The sequence below is a fragment of the Chiloscyllium plagiosum genome, chromosome 34 (assembly GCF_004010195.1).
Source record: "Chiloscyllium plagiosum isolate BGI_BamShark_2017 chromosome 34, ASM401019v2, whole genome shotgun sequence".
NCBI classification, from domain to species: Eukaryota; Metazoa; Chordata; class Chondrichthyes; order Orectolobiformes; family Hemiscylliidae; genus Chiloscyllium; species Chiloscyllium plagiosum.
The window spans coordinates 17,297,327-17,305,688 of NC_057743.1; the positions used below are offsets into that span (position 1 = coordinate 17,297,327).

General features: G+C 40.4%; 1 protein-coding gene across 4 annotated transcripts in view; it reads left to right on the forward strand.

Annotated features, from left to right (window-relative positions):
• Positions 1 to 1,518: 1,518 nt before the first annotated feature.
• prdm2b (PR domain containing 2, with ZNF domain b) overlaps positions 1,519 to 8,362 on the forward strand; it is a 172,822-nt gene continuing 165,978 nt past the window's right edge. For 3 of the 4 annotated variants that reach the window (XM_043675650.1, XM_043675654.1, XM_043675655.1), the window contains exon 1: positions 1,519 to 1,601. The gene's annotated coding sequence lies outside the window, so the exon portion shown is untranslated. The remainder of the gene's footprint in view (positions 1,602 to 8,362) is intronic. The other variant, XM_043675651.1, reaches the window with a different exon arrangement.

Consider the following 8,362-nt stretch of genomic DNA (forward strand, 5'->3'; position numbering starts at 1 on the left):
TATGCATTTTAAATGCAATTATGTTAGGAACCTCATTTTCAATTCTATGCAATCAGTTACTGAGGAGGTAAAGTTGTAGGAATGGCTGTTAACATATTGAGCAGCTTTATTTCTCTTGTTCCTACTTATTTTACTGATAGCTAGTCACTCAGCATTTACCTGTTGAACCACAGTCACTCTCAATCCCATGACTGATATCCTTTGCCTGAAATGTAACCTCAATCTGCTGAGTTGTTCTTTTCTGAAGATGAAACACTGAGGAAATCAGGTGCAAATATCACTGTTATTTGAACGTGTAACAAGATAGATACCTGAAGTGTCTTGAACAGTGATGCTATCACAGCAATCACTCAGGAAGTAATAATAGCTTTAACAACTTGCAAGTTAACACTTTTTTTCCCACTCTTAAGGATTGTTGAAGTGACTGGGACCACCTAGGTTTTGTTTTTATTTTAGCCTACAATGCAGAAAGAATTTATCCATGTGTATAAATCTTTGAATCATACAAGAATACATTAACAATTTGTGCTTAGTACATCGTTTTATTTGTAATACATAAGATAAATTATGATCAAATGCATCGTTGCATAGCTAAGTGTGGCTGAGAATACACAAGTTCTTGCTCAATCATCTCAGCGACCTGACTAGTTAGCTAGGGACGGAGCTGAGGATGGTCTTTGACACATTACCTGGTTCTACAAAGTTGGTTGATCTCAGCTCTATCACCACCTAAAGGGATGTTACAATAGGCTTCAGTGCTGTTTGAAGTGACCAGGGCTGGAAAGGGAACCCATTCAGACGATGGCTCCCCGGTAGAATGTCCTATCAGCGCTCATCCGTAAAGAAGAGGGTCGGAGATATCAGATCCTGAGCTCCAGCGAGGGCAGAAAGGGTTAACAGCAGATTTTTTAAAAAAGAGAGAGAAAGAATGAAAACACATACGGTTCTCCGGGCAGAATGTGAAAAAAGTTTGTCGGGTGGGTGAATCTGGAAGGAGTTTGTGGGCCGTGGGCTGGGATGGAGTTGATTGCCGGTGGAGGTGAGTGGCTGACCCGGGGCCGGGTCCTGATGGAGAGGAGGTATGTGTGTGTGAGAGAGGGGGGGAAGAGTCCGCCAGGGCGCCGCTGCCGCCGCCGCCGCCACTACCACCGGTCCCGGCGCCATCTTGCACGGGGCCGGAGCCGGGGCCGCTTTGCCGAGGAAGCGGCCGAGCACACCACAACCCGCCTCTTACCTCAGCTTTCTCACCGGCCTGGGCCACCGCTCGCCGTTAACTCCCGCCCCCACTCCCCAACCTTTCGGTCCTTTCGGCCCGCCTTCCCGGTATCTGTCACTCTTCGGAAGTGAAGTGTTTGTTTGTGAGTGAGATCCATCCATCCGTCCGTCCCTCTCCGCACGCCGGGAGTGACAGCGGCTCTCCAAGAGTGCATTCGAATCCAGTTTGGGGCTGATCTCACTCCCGGTTCTGGGTCGATCCGGCTCCGAGCTCGCGCCCGCCCCCAAAACAGAGTCAACTTTAACCCCGCGCGCCCAACGGTCTGGTGCTGATCCGGAGCAGAGTGTCCAAGCAGCCGCTCGGAGCCGTGGCCGCCTCCCAACAGGTAACACAGCATCATTGCACAATATTCGCGCAAGATGTACTTTTATTTTCCTTTTCTTCTAAACCCACACATCCCCTTTTGTCCTCCACTTCAAACAATGACTGCCCTCGGATTGATATGTCACATTATTTGTCAATTTTTTTTGACACCCCCACCCCCCCCAAACGTCTTCCCACATAAAACTTGGTCCGATTTTTGAAAGTTGGAAACGTTGACTCTTCCCGTTTTCACAACGAAACAAATAAATCCGATCTGTTTCATCGACTTTTAATCGCGAGGAGGGCGGCCATAAAAAAAAAATTCTTAAATTCCATTTCGACGGGGAGAAAATTATGTTTAGGAGGCGGGGTTGGGATTTAAATCGATTATTTTTATGTTGGTCTCTTCAGATTTCCAGTTTTGTTCGGTCGTTTATAATTGCATTGCGAATTTGCCCCAAATTAGGCATTTTATTTGGGTTAAGAGAGAAATAAACAAATTATGTATTGTCTGAACAAATGAATAATTCAGATGAGTGTTACAGAAACAAGAATTACACTTTTCTCGTTGTTATCTATATAATATTCATTTGTCACATTCAGGTGAATTATGGCTTGTTAAAGTTAAAATATAGTTTTAGTGCTTGTAAGCGGAAATTTGCTTTGAAATCTATTCAAAGCTTTTGTGAGAATAAGTGTTTGGATAATTTGCTTTCTAATCTGGAAGCTGATGGCTTGTTAAGTGCTAATAAAATATATTTATTTAGTACTGTGAATAAAAATAAGTTGCTATGATAAATATGGGTATTATAGCAAAAAAAAATTGGAAACAATTTGTTTTGCACAATCCTGGTCTTAAAGATTTTTACAATTAGTGGTAGAAATCAGACCTCAGGAACAAGATAGTATTAGGCTTTGTTTGTGCTGATTGTTAATACGACTACTTGATATATAAAGGAGTACTCTAAATTTTTTGCCATCTTTGAGTCTGGAGTCTTTAAGCAACTTCATAGTCATCAAGGAGCCATTGCTGTAAGTTAACCCCTGAGAAATCCAATAGAGAATTTAGACAAAATCAGTTGTAAAAATCAGTAATGGTTGAAGCAGTTAGTATAAATGCATTTAAGGGGAAGGGGGGAGAATGAAAGAATGAAGGTGAAGGGAATGGAGGGTTATTGTAATGGATTTAGTTTTTTAAAACTTGAATGGTACGTAATCATTAGTTAGGTTGAATGGCCACTTTCTGTGCTGTATATCCGACAGTGTGTAATATCAATAAACATCTGCAAATGCAAATTACTCAACAGCTAATGGATTATCCAGTATTCAATCATTTTCTGACTTCTACCCCATTTGTTTAAGAAATGGTTTGCAGTTGATTTATCTGGGTCCAAAATTCTATTTCAAAATTTGTTGTGAGTTTGTAGGTAATTTTGAGGAATGCTTTGAATTGGTTTTCTAAAAAAAAATTGAACTGATTGTTTAGCAAAAAAAGTTTAAAATATAATACTAGTTGAGAAATTCCTATCTTGTTGATTTGATAAGAAATGCCTATCTGACAAGTTTATCTTGCATTTTTATTGTGCACTTCATAGATTTGCCATTGTCACTTAATTGGATATATGACTTACTGGAATTACCTGGTGTATTTTTGGATGTGTTGTGTTTCAATTGCACATCTAAGTGGCTTATGTTAGCAGTATTTAATAGTTATGTTTCTACAAAATGTATGTTCTGCACCAGAAGAATATTAACTTGTAGGACAGCTACAATGATCACCTTGCGCTTGCCCTATGGAGGGGAAAAATCAAAAGGATATTGGGGACGTCAGATGTTTGGCACGGACAGACTCAATCTTGTCTTAGTCTTCGCTAACATTCCTTTTATTTTTGAAAAGCTTATCAGTCTTACTTAATATAGTCATGATTTGGAGGCTGGTGTTGGACTGGGGTGGATAAAGTTTAAAAACCACACAACACCAGGTTATGGTCCAACAGGTTTATTTGGAATCATTAGCTTTTGAAGCGCTGCTTCTTTTTCATGTGGTTGTGGAGCAGAATCAGAAGACACAGACTTTATAGCAACAGGATTGTAGTGTCATGGAATGTAATATTAAACAAATTTAGCTTAAGTCTTTTATCTTCTAGAATGACCATGTGAGTTTCTGTTCCTTCGTTTGTAAATCCCAGAACTTTTTAAAGCTACATTCTCAAGATAGCTTTTAACAATATGTCTTCTCAGCTCAGATAATGCATTAGGTATGAAGTTAAAGTCTGTCTGTATCCCAATATTAGGTAAGACTGATTCTATTTCTAAAGTGGAAATTACAGAATCTTGCATGGATTTATGCAGCTTTTGAGCAAAATTAAAATATAATTCTCCAAGTACAAATTCACCTCAACCACCTGATGAAGAAGCAGTGCTCCAAAAGCTAATGATTCCAAATAAACCTGTTGGACTATAACCTGATCTTGTGATTTTTAACTTACTTAATATATTCAGAATAGTAAACTGTATGGGTTATTGTAAGGTAACTGGTGTCCATGAAACCTTAAACCTTTTAGGAGAGGAAGAACGAAATTATCAAGGTAGTAGCAGGCAAATGTAAAAATGTAATAATGGGATTGGAAGCTGTTAGGTCAGCTTTTCCACAGGACAGTTAATCTAATCGCACTTGCACCTTCACTTGTTGCATTAGCCTATCAACAAATACCTTCCTTGTAATATCCCTGTTTTTGTAAGTCACAAAGAAAACTATTCTCTTTAAAGGTTGTGAAACATAAGGAGTTGTGTATAAATTGTGCAAGGAAAGCAGTTGATTTTTGGCAGCTCTTCCCACAAAATAATGGACTTGTGTCAAAGGGCCATTGTCTTCGAGACAATATTTGAAGTCCTTTAATCTGTATCTTTAAATATAACAGGAAAGTGTATTATACACTATTATTATCTTGGATCATGCCAGTGTTTTAACACATTTAAATCCATGTACTATTTAAAAACTCTCAAGCTAATATACTTTAATGCTGTGAGGTTACTCTTTATTCTCATTCTCTTGATTCACAACTTCAAGTTGTTCTTTTCATTACCACACTAGTACATTGAACTACTGATATCTAGTCCTCTCCTTAAGCATGACCCTGGCTTGGAAGGACAAATGTTATAAACTAAAGCTGTTTTCATGTGTTTAGCAGCTTTTAGTGACACTGACTCTGTGTGGGCCTTGCTCAGCTGTTGGCAACCCTTAAAGTAACCTTACAGTATTCTTTATGGGATTTGCCAAGAATTCCCTGTTAAACCAAGTCTTTCTAAGGCTGACTTTCAGTGAATCAAGTGTTTTCTTTAACATTTGGGATTATTAGCAGTGTAACATCTGTGCCTTAGAAGCTAGTACAGTTACCCTTGTTATGTAGTGAAACATGGCATCCACAGAACATAGTAAGAACCTACACCAATGAGATCAATGACCAGTTAACCTCAGAAAAACAGAATTGTTAGAGTGCGGGATGAGGTTATTTGGCATGAGAAAGTATTATGTCATGTTGCCTTTAATTTTTTTATAATCAGTTACTTTAAATCTATGCTCCCCTTGTTCTTGAACCCTTCACATATGTGAACAGTTTCTCTCTGTCTGCTGTGTCTGAACTCTGTTTTTGTTAAATAGAAACTGAAAGAAATGTGGATGCTGGAAATCAGATGCTGGCAGACCTGCTGAGCTTTTCCAGCAATTTCTGCCTCTGTTTTTTTTTGTTAGGCTAGGGACTAAGATAAACAGCTCTTCCTACAGTACCAAGGGAATTTTTATGATTTTTTTTATTTGAAAAAACAGATGGGGCTTCATGATGTATCACACAGTCCCTCTGTTCTAGTTTAGTCTAGATTATTTGTTCAAGGCCTGGAGTGGAACTTGAATCCAATCTTTTGACTCAAATGTCAGAATGCGACCGTTGATCCCAGCTAATGTAAGATTTATTTGACCATGCCCAGGTTTTTGTATTTGTAAGCTCAAGCCATAAAGTGGGATTGTATCCAGAGCTTAATGATTCCAAGCCCAGATTAGATTCCCTACAGTATGGAAACAGGCCCTTCAGTCCAACAAGTCCACATCAAACCTCTAGGTTTTCCTAATGAAGGGCTTTTGCTCAAAACATCGATTTTACTGCTCATCGGATGCTGCCTGAACTGCTGTGCTTTTCCAGCACCACTAATCCACACCAAACCTCTGAAGAGTCACCCACCCAGATCCATTCCCCGACCCTGCATTTACTAATGCATCTAACACTATGGGGCAATTTAGCATGGCCAATTCACCTGACCTGCACATCTTTGGATTATGGGAAGAAACCAGAGCACCCAGAGGAAACCCATGCAGATGTGGAGAGAATGTGCAAACTCCACACAGATGGTCACCCAAGCATGGAATCGAACCTGGGTCCCTGGCGCTGTAAGGCTTGAGTGCTAACCACTGAGCCACCATGCCACCCTAACCAAACAGGTGGAAGAGGGAAAGCGTTGATGTGGTGTATATGATTTCATTAAGGTGTTTGATAAAGCTCCCCATGGTAGGCTATTGCACAAAATACAGTGGCATGGGATTAAGGGTGATTTATCGGTTTGGATCAGAAGTCAGAGATGAAAGAAGTCAGAGAGTGGTGGTTGATAGGAAATATTCTTCATCTTAGAGTTCAGTTACTAGTGATGTACCTCAAAGATCTGTTTTTGGTCCATTGTTGTTTGTCATTTATATAAATGACCTGGATGAGGGCATAGAAGGATGGGTTAGTAAATTTACGGATGACACTAAGGTTGGGAGAGTTGTGGATATTGACGATGGATGTTGTGGGTTACAGAGCGACAAAGATAAGCTGCAGAGCTGAGTTGAGAGGTGACAAATGGAGTTTAATGCGGCAGAAGTTGAGGTGTTTCACTTTGGAAGGAGTAACAACAGGCATGCAGAGCACTGGGCTAATGGTATGATTCTTGGTAGTGTGGATGAGCAGAGGGATCTGTGTCCAGATACATAGATCCTTGAAAGTTGCCACCCAGGTTGATAGGGTTGTTAAGAAGGCATATAGTATATTAGCTTTTATTGGTAGAGGGATTGAGTTTTGGAACCATGACATAGATCATGCTGCAGCTGTACAAAACTCTGGTGCGTCCACGTTTTGGAGTATTGCGCACAGTTCTGGTCACCAAATTATGGGAAGGATGTGTAAGCTTTGGAAAGAGTTCAGAGGAGAATTACTAGGATGTTGCCTGGTATGGAAGGAAGGTCTTATAAGGAAAGGTTGAGGGACTTGAGGCTGTTTTTCGTGAGAAGAAGGTTGAGAGGTAACTTAATTGAGATATATAATCAGAGGGTTCGGTAGGCTGGACAGAGAGAGCCTTTTTCCTCAGATGGCAATTGCCAGCATGAGGGGACATAGCTTTATACTGAGGGGTAATAGATATAGGACAGATCTCTGAGATCTCAGAGTAGTAGGGGTGTGGAGCGCACTGCCTGTAACAGTAATAGATTTGCCAACTTTAGGGCACTTAAATGGTCATTGGATAGGCATATGGATGAGAATGGAATAGTGTAGATCAGACATACTTCAGATTGGTTCCACAGGTCAGCACAATTTCGAAGGCTGAAGGGCCTGTACTGCGCTGTTAGGTTTTATGTATTTGTGCCATAGCTGACCCTTTGACTGTGTCCATCAATTGTGTACATATTTCAGTCAGCCGATGCTAATTGATCTTGTTTAGTTTGGGGAGCTTATCTATCAATAAGGAAAAGCTTGAAAACCTTTTTAGTTTTATGAAATTCAAATGAGAGAAACAAGTGAGTATTGAGTGTGAATATAAATAGATTCTCTGAGCTTCGGTTAGATTGTCAAGCTCTGTAGAATATATGTAGTTTACAGTCTGTAATTTAAACACACCTGCATTAAAGTATAGAGTTTTTCTGTACCATGTGAAATGGAGCAATGTTTGGAAAAATATCTTTTTACACCAAGAAAGAGTGAGCTGGTGTAGAAAATTATGCTGTCTTAATTTTCTCATAGATGGAAGGAAGAATGACTAATCACCGGCCCATATCCCTCCAAACCCTTTCTATTCATATACCCATCTAAATGCCTCTTAAATGTCGCAATTGTACCAGCCTCCACCACATCGTCTGGCAGCTCATTCCATGTACCACCCTCTGCATGAAAAAGTTGCCCCTTAGGTCTCTTTTATATCTTTCCCCCCTCACCCTAAAACCATGCCTTCTAGTTCTGGACTCCCTGACACCAGGGAAAAGACTTTGTCTATTTATCCTATCCATGCCCTTCATAATTTTGTAAACCTCTATAAGGTCACCCCTCAACCTCTGACGCTCCAGGGAAAACAGCCCCAGCCTGTTCACCCTCTCCCTGTAGCTCAGATCCTCCAACATCCTTGTAAAACTTTTCTGAACCCTTTCAAGTTTCACAACATCTTTCCGTTGGGAAGGAGACCAGAATTGCACGCAATATTCAGACAGTGGCCTAACCAATGTCCTGTATAGCTGCAACATGGAGTTGGGAGGTCTTCTGTACTCAATACTCTGACCAATAAAGGAAAGCATACCAAACGCCTTCTTCACTATCCTATCTACCTGCGACTCCACTTTCAAGGAGCTATGAATCTGCACTTCAAGGTCTCTTTGTTCAGCAACACTCCCTAGGACCTTACCATTAAGTGTATAAGTCCTGCTAAGATTTGCTTTCCCAAAATGCAGCACCTCGCATTTATCTGAATTAAACTCCATCTGCCACTTCT